We start from the raw sequence: 21,777 nt of genomic DNA, 5'->3' as shown, positions 1-21,777 counted from the left end.
ATATCACAAACAACAGCGGTCCCAGCAAGAATCCCTGTGGAACACCACTGGTCACAGTTCTCCATTTTGAGACACTCCTTTCCACTACTACTCTCTGTCTCCTGTTGCCCAGCCAGTTCTTTATCCATCTAACTAGTACACCCTGGACCCCATGAGACTTCACTTTCTCCATCAGCCTACCATGGGGAACCTTATCAAATGCCTCACTGAAGTCCATGTATATGACATCTACAGCCCTTTCCTCATCAATCAAATCAGTCACTTCCTCAAAGAATTCTATTAAGTTGGTAAGACATGATCTTACCTGCACAAAACCATGTTGCCTATCACTGATAAGCCCATTTTCTTCCAAATGGGAATAGATCCTATCCCTCAGTATCTTCTCCAGCATCTTCCCTACCACTGATGTCAGGCTCACCGGTCTATAATTACCGGGATTATCCCTGCTACCCTTCTTAAACAAGGGGACAACATTAGCAATTCTCCAGTCCTCCAGTACCTCACCCGTGTTCAAGGATGCTGCAAATATATCTGTTAAGGCCCCAGCTATTTCCTCTCTCACATCCCTCAGTAACCTGGGATAGATCCCATCTGGACCTGGGGACTTGTCCACCTTAATGCCTTTTAGAATACCCTCATTTTCACAGGGACATGTTTGTCCGGCACTCTAATCAACCTTTCCATAAAAGACTCCCACATTTCAGAAATGGATTTATCTTCAAACAGCTGCTCCCAATCCACATTTGCCAGCTCCTACCGAATTTTGGTACAGTTGGCCTTCCACCAATTTAGCACTCTTCCTTTAGGACCACTTCGTCTTTGCCCATGAGTATTCTAAACTTTACGGAATTGTGATCGCTATTCCCAAAGTAATCACCGACTGAAACTTCAATCACCTGGCCGGGATCGTTCCTCAATACTAGGTCCAGTATGGCCCCTTCACAAGTTGGACTATTTACATACTGCTCTAGAAAATCCTCCTGGATGCTCCTTACAAATTCTGCTCCATCTAGACCTCTGAGACTAAGTGTATCCCAGTCAATGTTGGGAAAATTAAAATCTCCTATCACCACCACTCTGTTGCTCCTACATTTTTCCATAATCTGTTTACATATTTGTACCTCTATCCCACGCTTGCTGTTGGGAGGTCGGTAGTACAGCCCCAACATTGTTACCACACCCTTCCTATTTCTGAGCTCTGCCCATATCGCCTCACTGCTCAAGTCCTCCCTGGTGCCCTCCTTCAGCACAGCTGTGATATCCTCTCTGACCAGTAATGCAACTCCTCCACCCCTTTTACCTCCCTCTCTATCCCGCCTGAAGCATCGATATCCTGGGATATTTAGTTGCCAATCATGCCCTTCCCTCAACTAAGTCTCAGTAATAGCAATAACATCATACTCCCAGGTACTAATCCAAGCCCTAAGTTCATCTGCCTTACCTACTACACTTCTTGCACCTCAGACCACCAGTCCCTTTACGTTCGTCATCTGCTCCCTGCCTACTCTTCCCCTTAGTCATGCTGACTTCATGATCTAGTTCCTTACAGGCTTTAGTTACTACCTCCTTACTGTCCACTAACCTCCTCATTTGGTTCCCATCCCCTTGCCACATTTGTTTAAACCCTCCCCAACAACGTTAGCAAAAGCACCCCCAAGGACATTGGTTCCAGTCCGGCCCAGGTTTTTTGATTTGATTTGATTTATTATTGTCACATGTATTCGTGAACAGTGAAAAGTATTGTTTCTTGCATGCTGTACAAACAATGCATACCGTACATAAGGAAGGAAGGAGAGACTGCAGAATATAATGTTACAGTTATAGCAAGGTGTAGAGAAAAGATCAACTTAATACGAGGTAGGTCCATTCAAAAGTCTGATGGCAGTAGGGAAGAAGTTGTTCTTGAGTCGGTTGGTGCGTGAACTCAAACTTTGGTATCTTTTTCCTGACGGAAGGAGGTAGAAGAGAGTATGCCACGGTGCGTGGGGTCCTTAATTATTCTGGCTGCCTTTCTGAGTCAGCGGGAATTATAGATAGAGACAATGGATGGGAGGCTGGTTTGCGTGATGGACTGGGCTACATTCACCACCTGCGGTCTTGGGTCGAGCAGGCTCCATACCAAGCTCAGTAAGAAGTCTTACAACACCAGGTTAAAGTCCAACAGGTTTTTTTCAAACACGAGCTTTCGGAGCACTGCTCCTTCCTCAGGTAGCATCTGTGTCGTAGCTGACATGCCAAATTTCCTCAGTCTTCTGAGAAAGTAGAGTCGTTGGTGGGCTTTCTTAACTATAGTGTCGGCATGGGGGGACCAGGACAGGCTGTTGGTGATCTGTACACCTAAAATCTTGAAGCTCTCGACCCTTTCTACTTCGTTCCCATTCATGTAGAAAGGGGTATGTTCTCCAATACACTTCCTGAAGTCAATGACAATCTGCTTCATTTTGTTAACATTGAGGGAGAGATTATTGTCGTCGCACCAGTTCACCAGATTCTATATCTCATTCCTATACTCTGTCTCGTCATTGTTTGAAATCCAACCCACCACAGTGGTGTCATCAGCAAATTTGAAAATCGAGTTGATGGGGAATTTGGCCACACAGTCATAGGTGTATAAGGAGTATAGTAGGGGGCTGAGGACACAGCCTTGTGGGGCACCGGTTTTGAGGATGATCGTGGAGGAAGTGTTGTTGCCTATCTTTACTGATTGTGGCCTGAGGGTTAGAAAGTTCAGATCCAGTCGCAGAGGGAGGAGCCGAGGCCAAGGCTACGGTGTTTGGAGATGAGTTTCATAAGAATGATGGTGTTGAAGGCTGAGCTGTAGTCGATAAATAGAAGTCTGACATAGGTGTCTTTGTTATCTAGGTGTTCCAGGGTGGAGTGCAGGGCCATGGAGATGGTGTCTGCTGTGGGCCTGTTGCAGCAGTAGGCAAACTGTAGTGGATCAAGGGAATCTGGGAGGCTGGAGTTGATTTATGACTAACCTTTCGAAGCACTTCATGATGATGGATGTCAGACCCACTGGACGATAGTCATTAAGGTACGCTGCTTGACCTTTTTTTTGGTACAGGGATGATGGTTGTCTTCTTGAAGCAGATCGGGACCTCAGATTGTTGTAAAGAAAGGTTGAAGATGTCTGCGAATACCCCCACCAGCGATCCGTGCACGACCTGAGTGCTCGTCCGGGTACCCCATCCGGGCCAGTGGCTTTCCGTGAGTTGACCTTCGAGAAGGCTACTCTGACGTCTGCAGTGGTGATCTCAGATACAAGTTCATCCGCGGCTTCTGGAGTAGAGGGCTTGCCCTCACTGACCTCTTGCTCAAAGCGTGTATAGAATACGTTGAGCTCATCAGAGAGGGGTGCGTTAGAGCCGACGATTTTACATACCTTCATCTTTTAGCCTGTTATGTCTTGCAGACCTTGCCATAGACGGCGGGGATCCGTGTGGCTAGCCCGGGACTCGAACTTGGTCTGGTATTGTCTTTTGGCATCTTTGATGGATTTCTTTAGATCATATCTGGCTTTCTTGTAAAGGTCAGGATCGCCTGACTTGAACGCCTCAGACCTAGACTTCAGCAAGCAGTGCATATCCCTGTTCATCCAGGGTTTCCAGTTGGGAAACAAGCGGATTTGCTTCTTTGGCACACGGTCTTCTACAAACTTACTAATGAAGTCAGTTACTGTTGTGGCGTACTCGTTCAGACTGGTCGCAGGGTTTTTAAATACTGACCAGTCCACTGGCTCTAAGCAGTCCCGTAGGAGATCATCCGATTCCTCAGACCAACAATGCACAACTTTCTTTGACGGATTCTCCCGCTTCAGTTTTTGTTTATAAGCAGGGAGCAGGAGCACAGCCTTGTGGTCAGATTTGCCAAAGTGTGGGCGGGCGATAGAGCGTTGGCATGTTTGTGTAGCAGTGGTTCAGGATGTTTGGGTCTCTGGTGGAACAGGTGACGTGTAGACCGTCCAATTTGTAGTAGTCCCACCTCCCCCAGAACCGGTCCCAATGTCCCAAAAATTTGAACCCCTCCCTCCTGCACCATCTCTCAAGCCATGCATTAATTCTACCTATTCTTTGATTTCTACTCTGACTACCATGTGGCACTGGTAGCAATCCTGAGATTACTACCTCTGAGGTCCGACTTTTTAACTTGGCTCCTCACTCCCTAAATTGTGCTTGTAGGACCTCATCCCGTTTTTTACCTATATCATTAGTGCATATATGCATCAGGACAACTGGCTGTTCACCCTCCCCCTTCAGAATGTTCTGCAGCCGATCTGAGACATCCCTGACCCGTGCACCTGGGAGGTAACATACCATTCGGGAGTCTCGTTTTCGACCACAGAACTGCCTATCTACTCACAATTGAATCCCCTATGATATAGCCCTTCCACTCTTTTTCCTGCCCTTCTGTACAACAGAGCCAGCAAAGGTGCCATGAACCTGGCTACTGCTGCCTTCCCCTGGTGAGCCATTTCCCCCAACCGTATCCAAAACGGTATACCTGTTTTGGAGGGAAATGACCGCAGGGGACACCTGCACTGCCTTCCTGCTTTTTCTCTGCCTTTTGGTCACCTATTCCCTTTCTCCCTCAGTAATCCTAATCTGTGGTTTGGCCAATTCGTTAAACGTGCTATCCACGACCTCCCCAGCATCGCGGATGCTCCAAAGTGAGTCCATCCGCAGCTCCAGAGCCGTCATGTGGTCTAACAAGTGTTACAGCTCGACACACTTCCCGCAAATGTTGAAAGAACATTGAAATTTGAAGTGCAGTCACTATTGTAATGTAGGAAGCCAGGCAAGCTGTCACAAACTGCAATGTGATAATAAACAGATAATCTGTTTTTGTGTTGTTTTTGAAGGATAAAGATCGGCCAAGCCATCAAGAATAACTGCTATTCAAAATACTGCCATGCGATCTTTTAAACAGAGACCTGGTAAAAAGTCTTATCCGAAAGATTGCACTTCTGACAGTGCAGCAACTCCTCCAGTACTGAACTGCTGCTATCCCCCTGATTTCAGTGCTCATGTCCTGGAGGGAAGCTTGAACCCAGAGCTTTGTGGCTCAGCGGTGAGAGTATTACCAACTGAGTGAGCGAAAAAATAGGAAATTATTACAATTAATGAAAGGTAGCATACAATTAATGAAAGGTATACATTACATTAAATCAAATCAAAGATGCAGGATTTTTATCTAACATGCACATATACATAAAGTTGTATATTATTTGTAAATCATAATTTATACAAATGTAAAGGGAGAGACTGTGTCCTCCTGGATTCCATATCCTAGTAAATTCTATTACACCAACATCGTTGTCATTTGCCAGGGTCCATCTCTTGTATAAATACCACTGTCTTCCGAACAACCCAAACAGGAGAAGTAAAGGTCAATCTCTTCAAGAAGCTCAATTGTTAAGGCTAAGATTTGAACACCAGGTTAAGTATAGAAATCCAGTAAACTGGTGCCATTGTTGTTGTGGCTGCTAACTAATTATATTATTACAACTTTGATTCAGAGGTGGAAGTCACATTTTCACACATTGGTGGTAACACCGATCTTTTCGATCTGTTTATATAAATGGAAACTACGGCATAGTTTTTTCTGGAACTCAAAGTACTGTGACTTAAATTATCCTCTGTGTGTCTTATGACTCGGAAAATGTCACTTCCTCTTGGAGGCTGAGTGCAACTCTCGCATGTCTGTTTCATTCAGTAAGGGAACTGCAGGAGGTCTGTTCCTTAGCAACACAGCGAAAGAGTATGCTTTAGCTTCTCAACTTTACTGTTTATTTTAGCAAGTTAACCTTGGTGTGTTCCCAGTCCAAACATTTGTTGATATCGTCATTTGGCTGGTCAATACTAATTATAGTGAATTAATTTCTTTAGCATTGTTTTTTATATATGCACCAACAGAGGCATGTAGGTTTTTGGGCTGGTTTCTGAATCTGCATGTTACCTTGCTTGTTGCTAGGGCTGTTATTTGTGACCTTTCAGGGAGCAACCCATGTGTTTATAGCAGTTCATTAGAAACACTACTGAAGAGACTCTGTGGAAGGGAATTAAAATGAACATAGCTATTTCTCACAGTTGATTTTGAGGTTCAATGCACTTTCTTCAAATGAACCAGCTTTTCTGAAGGTAACATTTATTTTTGATATTCTTAGTTCCGAGTTACACTTTCCCTATGTTACATTATGATTTTACGATATATTTTCTCACATTTCAGTGTTTGTGTCATGCCTACCGTTTGGCATTTAGTTTTAATTAAGTTAGCAGAAATAAAGAAATTAATTATAATTAAATCTGCAGTTCCACATATTGTTGCATTTACATTCCAGCTCCATTTGGATTGAAATACTTGCTGTGACATTAGCTATTTGTTGTATGACTAAGTGTGTTGCACTTCCCTCATTATTCTCCTCGAGTCTTCATTCTCCTCCATTGCCTCTTCACTGTGGCCCACATATGGTTCAACTGTTACCTGTCCCACGATAGTGAATTTACCTTTCAAAGGATCCTCACCTTTGTGCCCACATGCCCCTTTGGTGTGTCCAAGGTAATATAAACTGGTGATTTTATATAACCTTTCGAATTTAATGGGTCATCAGATCCCCAACGGTTTAAAGTTGGAAGCGTCAGCCATTTCTTTTTAAAACTGATATTCATTCATGGGATGTAGGCGTCGCTGGCTGGGCCAGCATTTATTGCTGTGGTCTGGAGTCGCATGTCGGCCAGGCCAGGTAAGGATGGCAGATTTCCTTCCCTAACGGACATTAATGAACAAGATGGGTTTTTACAACAGTGGTTTCATGGCCATCATTAGACTTTTCATTCCAGGTTTTTATTGAATTCAAATTTCAACATTGTGGGATTTGAACCTGGCTCCTCGGAGTCTCTGGATTACTAATCCATTGTGACTTGGAACTTTTGAGGAAAGGGGAGAGGAGGATATTGTCTCAGTTAAGTGAAAGGCCTCTGAGGAACTGAGGGCAGGAGCCCGGCTTTGAGGAGCTTGACGTGTTTCAGGTTGTTGCCATTGCCTCTCGGCGGAGCAAGAAAAGGTGCAATCTCATAAAGTCCAAGGGGATTGAGAAAACCAGCAACGTTTCTGCAGGGGCAGTGCACAATAAAAGGGGATAGCAGTGTGCGTGTGAGATAAAAATCTTGCATTTGCTTTTCTTTGGTATGTTTGGGTGTGCCCTTCTCTTCTATATATGTGTATAATATGTATGTCTCTTATCCTGTGTACATAACGGTAAATATACTTTGTTCAAAAACCCAATAAAAAATATTTATATTAAAAAAATTAATTTAGTTTATTAATTATTAATTTCATTAATTGTGAAGATTTGCTATTCTTTTCGCTCACTCAATTGGTAACACTCTCACCGCTGAGTCACAAAGCTCTGGATTCAAGCTTCCCTCCAGGACCTGAGCATGGAAATCAGGGGGATAGCAGCAGGCATGGGACTCATCCATCCCATCCTCCTGTGGGCTCCATGCGAAGGAGGAGTGGCACAGAGGGAGGACCAGACACCAGATGTAGCAGTGCAGCAGCAGCAAGGACTCAGTCCCAGGCTGAAAGGGGACACTGTAGATGGATATCAACTGGACTGGCAACAGAATCCTGCACCATGCTAAATCCACATGTGACCCAGAGTTTTGCTGACTTGCCCAAAGTACAGATGTCAGAGCACAGGGGCCAATGCATATTATAGCTGTCAAAGTGGGGCCAATTCCAAATTTCCTCCGTCTAAATGGAGAAAGATACACGGGTGCGATTTAATGAGAATGTCCCATATCGGGCACAACTTCTCGGGTGCTTCCCAACGACAGAGCCGGCGAGTCGGCGGTCTGTATTTAACGGCACTTAGTGCCGGAAATGATCCCCCACGAGCTTGACAGCGGAACTGGTTGTCCCAAAGGCTGGACCGTGCCTGACAGCCCACGCTAAAAAGGGGGAGCTGCTCATAAACCGCGCCCTTGAAACCAGCTCCCAGGCAGCACACGGCCATGGCACCACCCACACCTGCTCCACGCTTCAGGGAGGCTGACCTGGTCAGGTTGCTGGGCAGCATGAATGCAAGATGGGGCACTTTGTCACCCAGAGGGGTCGAAGGAAGAGCAACAGGGCCGCCAATGCCGCCTGGCAGCAGTCGTCAGTTTGGTCGTATGAGCAGGAGGACCGCAGGAAGAAGATCAGCAAACTCCACCTACCTGGCCACAAGGATGAGTTAACACGGCCCCCTTGCATCAGTCCTGTCTGCCACCCCCCTGACCACTGCCCCCCCCCCCCCCCCCCAGCAACCAGTCGGCAGCAGGCATCCCCCCGTCAAAGTATATTACCGTGCCTGTAGCCCAGCACACCCTGGCATTCAGGAGCACAACCCTTCCATGCCCAGGTTTGGTGCTCTCAAATGCCACCTGCCATTGAACCCCCCCCCCCCCCCCGGCTCTGATTCATCAAATGTACGGCTCACAGTGCCCTCACTCTGTCCCAGCAGGAGACGCTAGCCCATCATAGGTGGGGAAGAGCCCCAATGGACGGACATCAGTGGCCTCGCCCTCTATGAGGAAAGGGCCCTGGAGATCGCGGGGTTGATCGAGTAGAGAGCAGTCACCGGCAGCGAGGTTGGCCTGTGCCACAGTGGTGAGGATCCGCTGCCGCTTCCCCCAGATGACCTGCCTCATGTGAGTTGTTCATGCCAGACAAAATGATCACAGATCGTAGATCATAGAATTTACAATGCAGAAAGAGGTCATTTAGCTCATCGTGTCTGCACCGGCCCTTGGGAAGAGCACCAAACTTAAGCCCCATGCCTTCATGCTATCCCCGTAACCCCATCTCACCTTTTTGGATACTAAGGGCAATTTATCATGGCCAATCCACCTAACCTGCACATCTTTGGACTGTGGGAGGAAACCGGAGCACCCGGAGGAAACTCACACAGACACGGGAAGAACGTGCAGACTCCACACAGTGACCCAAGCCGGAAATTGAAACTGGACCCTGGAGCTGTGAAGCAACTGTGCTAACCACTGTGCTACCGTGCTGCCCACTCACTGATGAAACGCAGGATCTCCACCTGATGGGGCCGGGCCATCCTGGGTCATCACCAGCAGCGGTGCACACGCCTGTCTCCCGCCATGCTCCACCGCACCACGATGTACGAAGTGTGCGGCTCATGATGCCCTCTCTGTGTCCCCGCGGGAGAAGTTGGCAAATAACAAATGGGAAAGGGCCCAGACGGGTGGCTGGGTGCCGGTTATCAGAGTCCTCACTCCCTACGAGGATCAGGCCCTGTACATTGCGAGGTTGGCCGAGACAGATTGGTCACTGACATTGAGCTTGGCATGTCCCGCAGAGGTAAGAATTCAACGGCCCCGTCCAGATGGTCATGCCCCATTGCATGTGAATTGTTCATGCCAGACACAATGGTCCTTCCCTCTCACCGACCACATGCCCAATCTCTTGCAGGATCTCCATCCGATGGTGCTAGCTCATCCGGGGTGGCCCTCCCCTCTGCCTTCCAGGAGAACACCTTGGAGGACAGCTCTGAGGAGACCATCATCGATGCATCACAGCTGCCATCCCCACCTTCCACCAGCACAGGGACACCCAATTCGCTGGGGAACATTAGTGGACAGGTCTCTGGTCCACAATATGGTGAGCACCACACAGTTGCACCGCATTCAGTGACGGCAGGGGCATCCAAGGGATTCAGCAGTCAGAGGTTTACTGGATCCCAGACTCTGTTGCGTCCCAGTCAGATACTGAGGCTTTGGACAAGGTTATCCCAGAACTAATCCAGATGCTATGACATGGCCGTGAGATTGAGGAGGGGATGTCAGCAACATTCATAGAATCCCTACAGAGCAGATGGAGGCCATTCACCACATCGAGTCTGCACCAAGCCTCTGAAAGAGCCCCCTAACTAGGCCCACTCCCAACCTTATCCCTGTAACTCCATAACCCCATTTCACCTTTGGACACTAATGGACAATTTAGCACGGCCAATCCACCTAATCTGCACATCTTTGAATTTTGTGGGAGAAAATGAGAGCAGCCAGAGGAAAACAATGCAGACTACAGGTAGAAAGTGCAATCTCGACACAGACAGTCACCCAAAGCTGGAATTGGACCCGAGTGCCTGGCTCTGTGAGGCAGCAGTGCTAACTGCTGTGCCACTGTGCCACCCATATTCCAACGTGTTTGTAGCCTGTTGGAGGAGTCCCAAAGGCTATGGCGCAGGCAGATGGAATACAATGTTGACAAATGTGAGGTTATCCATTTTGGTAGGAATAACAGCAAATGGGATTATTATTTAAACGATAAAATATTAAAGCATGCCGCTGTTCAGAGAGACTTGGGTGTGCTAGTGCATGAGTCACAGAAGGTTGGTTTACAAGTGCAACAGGTGATTAAGAAGGCAAATGGAATTTTGTCCTTCATTGCTAGAGGGATGGAGTTTAAGACTAGGGAGGTTATGTTGCAATTGTATAAGGTGTTAGTGCGGCCACACCTGGAGTATTGTGTTCAGTTTTGGTCTCCTTACTTGAGAAAGGACGTACTGGCACTGGAGGGTGTGCAGAGGAGATTCACTAGGTTAATCCCAGAGCTGAAGGGGTTGGATTATGAGGAGAGGTTGAGTAGACTGGGACTGTACTCGTTGGAATTTAGAAGGATGAGGGGGGATCTTATAGAAACATTTAAAGTTATGAAGGGAATAGATAGGATAGATGCGGGCAGGTTGTTTCCACTGGCGGGTGACAGCAGAACTAGGGGACATAGCCTCAAAATAAGGGGAAGTAAATTTAGGACTGAGTTTAGGAGGAACTTCTTCACCCAAAGGGTTGTGAATCTATGGAATTCCTTGCCCAGTGAAGCAGTTGAGGCTCCTTCATTACATGTTTTTAAGGTAAAGATAGATATTTTTTTGAAGAATAAAGGGATTAAGGGTTATGGTGTTCGGGCCGGAAAGTGGAGCTGAGTCCACAAAAGATCAGCCATGATCTAATTGAATGGCGGAGCAGGCTCGAGGGGCCAGATGGCCTACTCCTGCTCCTAGTTCTTATGTTCTTATGTTCTTATGATGCTGGCAATGTGTGGCACTGAGGCCAACACTGCCAAGGCGGCGACTGCAATAGAAAGCCTGCAGCATGACATCTGCGTCTTGAATGGTGGTGACCAAGGCATGGCTCAGTCAGTGACAGGCATAGCTCAGGGCCTCGACAGCATGTTCCAGTCACTGGGCGTCATGTCCCAGATGCAGGTGGACATTGCTGAGGCTCGGCAGAGCATGGCTCAGACGCAAATGGGTGCAACTGAGGAGCATCACCGAGGGTCTCAACACCAAGGTGCAGACAACTGGGGGCACGCCAGGACAGGCAGAGCCGGATGATGCTGAGGCTTCTAGAACTCACTCCAGCTGCCTCTCCATCCCGTCGACTCCCCCAGGACTCTACAGGCACCATCCGGGAGGAGGGAGCCATGGAGGCTGACCTGGTGCCTTCCACCAGGGAGATGATGGCAGTCTCCACCCCACCCAATGCCCCCCCCCCCCCCCCCCCTTGCCGGCAGGCATAACAGGGCGTTATGGAAACTCCACGGAAGCTTAAGAAGATTGAGGATCACTGAGCAGGCACTGGGGAGGTGTGGTGGGCAGCATCTGGAGCGAGGGGCAATGGGGGTTTCAAATGTTTACTATTAAAACACTTTACACCTGATACATGTGAAACCTTTGTCATGTTATTCTTCAAAGTAGGCTGCCCCCCACCCCTGTTGCCCTCCACTCCCGACACTACCTGTCCTCTGGGCGCAGTGGTCCTACAGCAAGTACCCCTGATGCAGACCCCATGCAAGTGTTGGAGTTGAATGTCAGTGTGATGTCAGCAGAAAGACAGGAACCAGGCTCTGGCATAAACTGAGGAGCCCCAGAGCTTTCCTGATAGCGGGTTATCATCACTCTCCTGCTTTGTATATTGACCCGCTGACAGTTCCGACACAGGCCCATCACCCTGGGTTGATTTTACAGACCCTGGGAGGGTGGAACACGATTGTCGGGGAGGGGTCTGTGTGGGCGGGTCGGGAAAAGTGGGGTGGTGGAGGGAGGGTGAATGGGGTGAGGTGATCAATAGGGAGGGGGTGATTGGGGATGTTGGGGGCAGTGGGGAAGGAGGGATTGGGGGCAGGGGATTGGGGGAAGGAGAGATTTGGGGAAGTCGGGATTGGGAGGAAGGAGGTATTGGAGGGGTGAAGAGGGGGAAAATTGATGGACAAGACTTCCTCCAATGAAAAGCGGGCGAGAATGAGGGCCTCCCTGACCCTTCAGACATGCCGGACTCTCGCCGCTGCCTCCCTTCCTCCGGCTGCTCATGCAAGCCCTCTAGTCCCTCTTGGTCTGGCCATTCCTCATCTTCTTCAGATGAGGCCGCATGTCCCTCCTCCTCCTCCGGCATGTCGCCCCACTGCTGTGCCAGGTAATGGAGGGCACAGCAGACCACCACAAAGTAGGAGACCTTCTGGAGTGTACTGCAGGGCACCACAAGAGCAGTCCAGGCATCGGAACCACATTTGGAGCAGTCCAATGCACCGCTGAATGACAGCACGGGCGGCAACATGGGCCTCGTTATATTGGGTCCCCGCCTTGGCCTCTGACCTCCACACTGGCATCATCAGCCAGGACATCTATGTATGCCTTATCCCCCATGGGTCAACCTGTCATCCTGGGGTGGTCCTTGGAGATGCTGGGGATCTCTGAGTGTCCCAGGATGCAGCTGTCATGCACATTCCTGGGAAACATGCCGACATGTGCATAATCCGGAGGTGGTGGTCGCACGTAAACTGAACATTTAGTGAGTAGAACTCATTCCTGTTAATGAAGGGCGCTCCTTGATCTCTTGGTGTGTGCAAGACAACATGCATGCCATCAATTACCCCCTAGACCTAGGGCATCCCGGCGATGGCAGAGAATCTTGCTTCCCGGGCATCTTGATGGGCTTGGTCCAGGTCAAAGTTCTATAGTCAGCTGCCCAGGCACGCAGGGCATCGGTGTCCTCACGGAAGCACTTGTGGGCTATAGTTGGGGCATGCCGGACAAGTACCCACTCGAATCCTGGAATAAACCCATTTCATGAAGGTTCAGAGTTGCAGTGAGCTTCACGTCCACCTAGAGCGGGTGTCCTCCTCTTCCACAGGGTGCCACATCTGCAAAGACATGGCACAGGTGCTGCGCCATCTCTTTGTTGAGACACATGCTGTCTGCTATCTCCTCAAACAACCACCAATTCCTATACACCTTGGGCCATCGCCGGTGTCTCTGTCTGGGTCACTCCCCAGCCTGATGAGCGACTGCCAATGCAGAATGTGCAGCGGCGTCCTGCAAATGGGTGCTGCCTCGAGCCTGCATCAATGCTGCTGTTGCTGTCTCTGGCGGCTGGCTGCCTGGGCTGCTACCAGCACCATGAGGGCTGCCGCTGCGGGGTCGACAACACCATCCATCTTGGTTGGTGTGTGGAATTGTAGAAGAAGAGAGACTGACAATCAATTAGGGCTTGCACCTGGGGACCCTCAAATCCCCGAGCCTCCCCTACCCTTACGTGTCCTGCCTTCTCTCAGAGTGCCATACACCGAATTGGTTGTGTTGGAAAACTCCGCTCTGCACACTCACCCCCAGCCACATCAGGAGGCCTTAGACCCCAGACCCCTGCAGGAACACTCTGGAGACCGTGATTATGTACGTTCTCCAGGTCCTTACACACTTCCTCTAGTTGCAGGGATGTCCCCAGGTCTGAAGCCCAGCACTTGGGTGTTTGATTGTTGACTGCTTCCTCTCTGGTATTGATGCCCCCAGGCTTCAGGCAGTGTCCAGGCCTCACAGTTTGATTGGAATGCTGTGCACTCCAATCTAGACATGGCACGTGAACCCATGGGTATGCACTAGAGAATATCTTGTTTATCAAATAGTCAACAGTGACAAAGATTTGAAAATCAACTACGTAACATTCCATATATCACACTAACTATGAAACAACAAGGAAATGTCACCATTCCATATTGATACCAATACAAATCTATTGCATGTTCATTTTCACAAACAAAACACATGGGACGGTATTCTCCCCCCGCCCTGCCGGGTAGGAGAATCACCGGGGCGCCGCGCGAATGGCGCCACGCTGCCTTGACACCCGCACGCGATTCTCCCACTGCCCCCGAAACCAGCATCGTGCGAATCGCGCCGGGCCGCTCGGAGAATCGCCGCAAACAGCGAGCGGCGATTCTCCGACCTGGATGGGCCGAGCGGCTGCGCATAAACGGCCGAGTCCCGCCGGCGCCATCCACACCTGGTCGCTGCCGGCCGGTACTCATCGTGAAGGCTTGGGGGAGGCCTGTGTGGATGGTTTCGCCCACTGAACATTCAAACCTGCTGATGAGAGACGTATTCTTTACGGGCACAGGGTCTGACTACATCCGCCAGCGCCTTTTAGAAGCGGCCATGCTTCACCTCGCGGCGACCAAGAAACTAGCGCTCGCTCTTACGGTCACCTCATGGAACGCATAGGCTTATGCCCCCGACCGCACAGCCGACCCCTCTGTGCATCGTGGACTCCACCGACGTCCACCCCATCATGGACCCCATCAGTGACCGCCCCAAGCCAACTCCATGCCTGCGCCTCGCGGCAGCCAACCAGCCCCAGGGGACCCAAAAGCTACTTCTGCGGACAGACAAAACACCCCCGGCAGTGCTGCCCTGCGTGGGGTGCGCTCTGCAAGGCCTGTGGCAAGAAGAGACATTTCGCTGCAGTGTGCCAGGCCCGCTCAATCGCCGCTATTGTCCTGGCACCCCCCACATGCGGCTAATGGGCGCCGCCATCTTCCCCTCCTCGGACCACATGCAGCCCGTGGGCGCTGCCATCTTGCTCTAGTCACAACATGTGCGGCCCGTGGGCGCCGCCATCTTGCCTGCCTCAGAACCAATGGGCGCCGCCATCTTGCCTGCCCCAGGACAGGTGTAGCCGTGGGCGCCACCATCTTGCCCGCCTCAGGACCCCTGTCCATCAGGCACCTCATCAGGCCACTCTTCGCCTGCAACCGTCGACGACCAGCCACGTCTCGCCTCGGTCGCGATTGACCTGTTTCAACCGCACAACCTCGCGACCGCTTCGACAAAGGTGAAGGTTGACGGGTACGAGATATCGTGCCTTCTGGACTCTGGGAGCACTGAGAGTTTTATCCACCCCGATACGGCAAGGCGGTGCTCCCTCACAGTACACCCCATTAACCAGAGAATCTCCCTGGCCTCCGGATCCCACTCCGTGGCGTACCGGCGGTACTGCATCGCCACCCTCACCGTTCAGCGGCTTCCGCCTCCAAGTCCTCCCCAACGTCTGCGCTGCCTTGCTACTTGGCCTGGACTACCAGTGCAACCTCCAGAGCCTAACCCTGAAATTTGGCGGGCCCCTACCACCGCTTACTGTCTGCGGCTTCGCGACCCTTAAGGTCGACCCACCTTCCCTGTTTGCAAGTCTCACCTTGGATTGCAAACCCGTCACTACCAGGAGCAGACGGTACAGTGCCCAGGACAGGACCTTCATCAGGTCTGATGTCCAGCGGCTGCTGCGGGAAGGTATTATCGAGGCCAGCAACAGCCCCTGGAGAGCCCAAGTTGTGGTGGAGAAAAACAGAATGGTCGTTGACTACAGTCAGACCATCAATCGGTACACACAGCTCGATGCGTACCCCATCCCACGTATATCTGATATGGTCAATCAGATTGCACAATACCAGTCTTCTCGACAGTGTGCCTGAAATCTGCCTACCAGCTCCCCATCCGTAAGGCGGATCGCCAGTACACCGCGTTTGAAGCAGACGGCCGCCTTTACCATTTCCTTAGGGTTCCCTTCGGCGTCACCAACGGGGTCTCGGTCTTCCAATGGGAGATGGACCGAATGGTTGACTGGTACGGACTGCGAGCCACTTTCTCGTACCTGGACAATGTCACCATCTGCGGCCACGACCAGCAGGATCCACGACCCTAACCTTTCCAAATTTCTCCACACCGCCACTCTCCTCAATGCAACTTACAACAAGGAGAAGTGTGTGTTCAGCACAAACCAATTAGCCATCCTCGGCTATGTGGTTCAGAATGGAGTTCCCGGGCTCGATCCCGATTGCATGTGTCCCCTCATGGAACTCCCCATCCCCCACTGCCCAAGGCCCTCAAACGATGTCTGGGGTTCTTTTCGTATTACGCCCACTAAGCGGACAAGGCCCGCCAACTCATTCAATCCACCGTTTTCCCACTGATGGCCGAGGCTCAACAGGCCTTCGACTGTATCAAGGCCGACATCACCAAGGCCGCGATGCACGCGGTCGACAAGATGCTCCCCTTCCAAGCTGAGAGCGATGCATCAGACGTCGCTCTGGCCACCACCCTCAACCAGGCAGGCAGGCCCGTGGCATTCTTTTCCCGCACCCTCCGTGCCTCCGAAATTTGACACTCCTCCGTCGAAAAGGAGGCCAAGGCCATCGTTGAAGCTGTGCGACATTGGAGACATTACCTGGCCAGCAGGAGATTCACTCTCCTCACTGACCAATGGTCGGTTGCCTTCATGTTCAACAACACACAGCGGGGCAATATCAAAAACAATAAAATCTTGAGGTGGAGGATCGAGCTCTCCACCTACAATTACGAGATTTTGTATTGCCCCGGTAAGCTCAACAAGCCCCCCCGATGCCCTGTCCCAAGGTACATGTGCCAGCGCAAAAGTGGACCGTCTCTGGACCCTGCATGACAATCTCGGTCACCCAGGAGACACTAGTTTTTACCACTGCATTAAGGCCCGCAATCTGCCCTATTCCATTGAGGAAGTCAGGGCTATCACCAGAGACAGCCAGGTCTGCACGGAGTGTAAACCGCACTTCTACCAGCCAGACCGTGCGCGCCTGGTGAAGGCCTCCCGCCCCTTTGAACGTCTCAGCGTGGACTTCAAAGGGCCCCTCCCCTCCACCGACCAAAACACATACTTCCTCAGTGTGGTCGAAGAATATTCCCGATTCCCCTTTGCCGTCCCTTGCCCTGATATGACGTCTGCCACCGTCATCAAAGCCCTCAACACCATCTTCGCTCTGTTCGGATTCCCCACCTACATCAACAGCGACTGGGGATCTTCATTTATGAGCGATGTGCTGTGCCAGTTCCTGCTCAACAGGGGCATTGCCTCGAGCAGGACGACCAGCTACAACCTCAGGGGAAACGGGCAGGTGGAGCGGGAGAATGGGACGGTCTGGAAGGCCGTCCAGCTGGCCCTACGGGTCCAGAAATCCCCCGGCCTCCTGCTGGCAGGAGGTCCTCCCCGACGCACTTCACTCCATTCGGTCGCTCCTGTGTACCGCGACCAACGAAACCCCCCCATGAACGTCTCTTTGCCTTCCCAGGAAGTCCACCTCCGGAGTTTCGCTTCCAACGTGGCTGGCAGCTCCAGGACCCATTCTCCTCCGTAAACACATGTGACTCCACAAGGCAGACCCGTTGGTTGAGAGGGTACAGCTACTCCATGCCTACGTAGCGTACCCCGATGGCCGCCAAGACACAATCTCCCTCAGGGACCTGGCACCAGGTGGTTTCCCATGCACACCCCCCCTCTTTTGCCCCGGCGCTACCCTCCCTTCCCCCGGCGCACCCAACTGCAGCCCTCGCTCAAGGGCAATCCGTCCTCCCCTTGCTCCCATCTGGGGATGAAGAAGATTTTGACACGCTCCCGGAGTCACCGAAGACCAAGCCGACGTCTGAGTCGCCACCAGCACTGCGGCGCTCTCAACGACAGATCAAGGCACCGGACCGTCTAAACTTGTAACCTATTCTGTAATTATTAAAAGCAATCTGTATGTATATGGTTTTCCACCACCCACGCTGGACTCATTTTTAACAGGGGATGAATGTGGTAGTCACCACTGATGTATTATATTGTATGGGTTTTACGGTAAGGCCCCTCTACTACAGGTACGGGGGTAGCAGAAAGGCAGCAGTTGTATTTGCCCCAATATTGTCTCCACAATATTGGAGGATGGCCTTTAGGACCCACAGGCACTGAGTCCCTCACCATCCCCCAGCACCCCTCCCCCCCTCCACCTCTGCCCAAGGGGGAACAGATTTGCACCGGCGCGGATCCTGATTTTTGCCTCTCCCGTGATTTAACCGATGCGTACAGACCCGCAGCAGGCAGAATGTGTCAGTTAAGTCGCTCCCACAGAAAATCTCTCAGAAATAATAGAGATTCAAGGGGCTTGTGAAAGTGAGGAACAAGTGAGGGGCTAGCAACAGCGCCGGGTGAAACTCCCGGTCGGAGAGTGTCCGGGTCTCGGGCCTCATATGACAACCTGCAGCCAGTGGCGGACTGGGTCTAAAAATATTGGTTGCCAGGAGACAAAGGGGGCCCACCCACAACTACAATGCTATCATTTAATTTTCATAACGAATAAATAAAATTTTCAAAAAATACAAATGGAAAAAGGGGTACAATTAAAATTTCTGTGGAAAAAATGTGTATTTCTTAGTAATTACAGTGTACACGTACTGTACATATTACTGGCAGTAGATACCAAATGTAAATACAGAATGTTATAATTGAATTTTTTATTTTTATTTTTTAATTTTAAGTAATTGGTTGATATTTTTAAATAGTTTACTGCACAATTTACACATTAACAGATAGTTCAAAAGCACAATAGAGCATTGCATGCAGTCCACTATATTAAGAGCAATTGTTTGTGTTCGCGAGATGATTGTGCGAATCTGCCAATAATTGCTTCTGCATCCAATTCATCTAACAATTTCTTTTCAATGGATAGCAACATGTATGATTCCAAATTCTGTTCAGACAGCGAATTTCTTAACCTTGTCTTTATGATCTTTAGCTTTGAAAATGTCCTCTCACATTGGACTTGAGTAACTGATAGTGTGTAGATGACTTTATAAAGTTCAGAAAGGTTATCATATGCCTTGTCATGAAGTCTGTTGGATGCCAGAATGTTTAGTACACACGATGGGCAAGTGCTGCAAATTTTACAATTGTTGCAACTGGAATCCATATTCTCACCATCATTAAGCAATAGCTTTAATACATCAAAGTTTGAAACAAGAGAAAACAATTCCAATATTATTTGATCTTTGCTGATTTGTGGAAACAGCTTAATAATACCTTCCAATGCTTCATCTTCAAGGGCCTTCTCTGCAATAGTTTTAAACGTTGCTGGGTCCAAGCAGGACAAATCTTTATACAACTGTTTGTGTTGTACAAAGCGTGATTCTAGTGACTGGACAGTGCGATCCATTATTAGGTTAAACACATTTACTCGAAAATCAGCTAGAGAATCTGAGGAATTTCTTTCATCATCAATAAGCTCATCTGCCATTCTTTTCTTCTTCCTCTGCCTCTTAACTGGCAATGCTGTTTCCAACGCATCAATTTCCAATGTTTGATTTTCATCCATATTCATCTGTGAAATCCTGTCATTACATTTATTTACAAATTCGAAAGCCTTGCTGTGAACGTTATCAAATGTTCTTGTCTGTTCCTTCAATTTTGTTGGAGCTGAATCTACCAAACTCCATGCAGTAAACATATCTAAACCACTTGTCTATAGATAACTTGATAACGGGGTTGTAGTTTCAAATATATACAAGTAAGTAAATGCTGTCAATATGGTTTCAAACTTTAGAAGACTTTGAAGTAAAACATTTGCTTCATGTTTTGTTTTTTTGCATCAAACTTTTCTGAATCTTGTATCGTTGATAAGCATGTCAATAGATTTACAAAAGTACTGGCAGCGGCATCATCAAAACGTCCAAATATAGTTGTTGCTGCATTGGATTTTCCTGACCATCTGGTCTCACCAATTAGCTTTAATCATTTCATTTTTTCTTGTCCTAGATGTTTTCCAACAACTTCTATCCATACAGCCATTCTCTTGTATGATGCTTTCTCAAAAGTTGCTATATTCTGGAGCAAATTGAAAAAAGAAACTGCAGGCACACAACATTTGTTGTTTCAGTTATCACCAAATTCAAGACATGGGCATAGCACCATATATGAACATGTTGATCAGCCACATCAGCAATTTTACTTTGTAAACCATTATACTAGCCATGGTAGCTTGCAGCGCCATCTGTGCTATCAGATAAATATTTTTGGGGGTCAATTTTAAGATGCTGTAATGTTTCAATCAATAGATCAAAAAGTCCCTGTCCTGTACCATCATTACTTGGCACAACTGAAAGTAGTCGCTCACAGATAATACCTTTAAGCACATACCGAATAATAATGCTAAACTGATCGATGGATAAATTATCTTGTGTTGAATCAACCTGAATAGAATAATATTTTGCTTGAGAAACTTCATGACTAATTCTTTCTTGTATCATATTCTTCATAATTTTGATTACATGTTTATAGTTGTTTTACTCAGGTATGTAACAAGTCGGGGGCAGCACGGTGGCACAGTGGTTAGCATTGCGGCCTACGGCGCTGAGGACCCGGGTTCGAATCCCGGCCCTGGATCACTGTCCGTGTGGAGTTTGCACATTCTCCCCATGTCTGCGTGGGTTTCGCCCCCACAACCCAAAGATGTGCAGGTTAGGTGAATTGGCCACGCTAAATTGCCCCTTAATTGGAAAAAATAATTGGGTACTCTAAATTTATAAAAAAAAAGGTATGTAACAAGTCCACCACGGCCTTTACTTTGAGCCTTTCCTTGTTGCTCTAATCATTTGATTCTTTGTTTAGACTTGTTTTGCACTGCAGAAACATGAGCTGCCATAATCGGGTCATATTTTGCCATCAACTGCACTGTAGCTAAAAAATTGCCATGATTCAGAACCTCATTATGTAGAGTGTAGGCCGATTCATTTCTGTGACCTCGAAAAGGAAGTGCTTGCTTGCCTAACATCTTTATGATGTCTATAATCCTCATGACAATACTTCTCTGCTTGAATACTTCTTTCCTTTTAATTAGTGATGCTGCAAAAAATTTATCTGAGGTGCCATCATTAACCACACTGATATATTGCTGAGCATTTCTGACATGTGTTGTTGTCGATTCATGTAAAGTCAAGCTCTGGCTAATACGCCTGTAGTCACTAAAGCCACGTACAAAGGGTGATGGATTACAAGTGTTGGGAAACACAAATGCTATGCAGTATTAACAATATAAGCATCTATTTTCTTTGTTATATGTTAGCCATTTTCTTGGGACTGAGTCATTCATAATTTTCCTCTCATACAAACGAGCATCAAATGGCAGATCATCAAGTGGCTGAAGTGGATGTTCAGCAAAAAACTGTTTTAGCTTTGCTCGTGATGGATATTGGAAGATTCCAGTAATTGATCTTTCATTTTTTTGCGTAGGTTCATTTACAGGATGTGCTTCAGAAACCAAGTCATTTATGCTTGAAGGAATATCTGATTCCCTGTCACTAGTTGAAGCTATGTGTTCAGATGTTGCAACTATAGGCAGTACAGATACCGGAACAAGGAAGCCAGAAGAAATATTGGGCCTGGGTTGATTAGCAATGGATGCACTTGTATTTGTCTCGACATTCAAAGTAGCTCTTCTCTGTTCTTGTAACTCGCATGTCATTGCATCATCACCATGAGCATTGTTTCTTGCTTCTTGATTATTTGTTGCAGAACTGGATATTGATGTGGATTGTGCTTGTGGTATTATAAACTCTGTAATAGGCCTGTATCGCTTGGCTGATTCCTTCCTTTCTGCTTC

General features: G+C 48.7%; 1 protein-coding gene across 2 annotated transcripts in view; it reads left to right on the top strand.

Moving 5' to 3' along the window:
• The first annotated feature begins 6,081 nt into the window (after positions 1-6,081).
• si:dkey-30e9.6 (uncharacterized protein LOC564083 homolog) overlaps positions 6,082-21,777 on the top strand; it is a 39,209-nt gene continuing 23,513 nt past the window's right edge. For both annotated transcript variants that reach the window (XM_038796413.1, XM_038796412.1), the window contains exon 1: positions 6,082-6,140. The gene's annotated coding sequence lies outside the window, so the exon portion shown is untranslated. The remainder of the gene's footprint in view (positions 6,141-21,777) is intronic.

This window comes from Scyliorhinus canicula, chromosome 5 (assembly GCF_902713615.1).
Source record: "Scyliorhinus canicula chromosome 5, sScyCan1.1, whole genome shotgun sequence".
Taxonomy (NCBI): domain Eukaryota; kingdom Metazoa; phylum Chordata; class Chondrichthyes; order Carcharhiniformes; family Scyliorhinidae; genus Scyliorhinus; species Scyliorhinus canicula.
The sequence above is the reverse complement of the archived record's forward strand: the minus strand, read 5'-3'. Positions and strand labels throughout refer to the sequence as shown.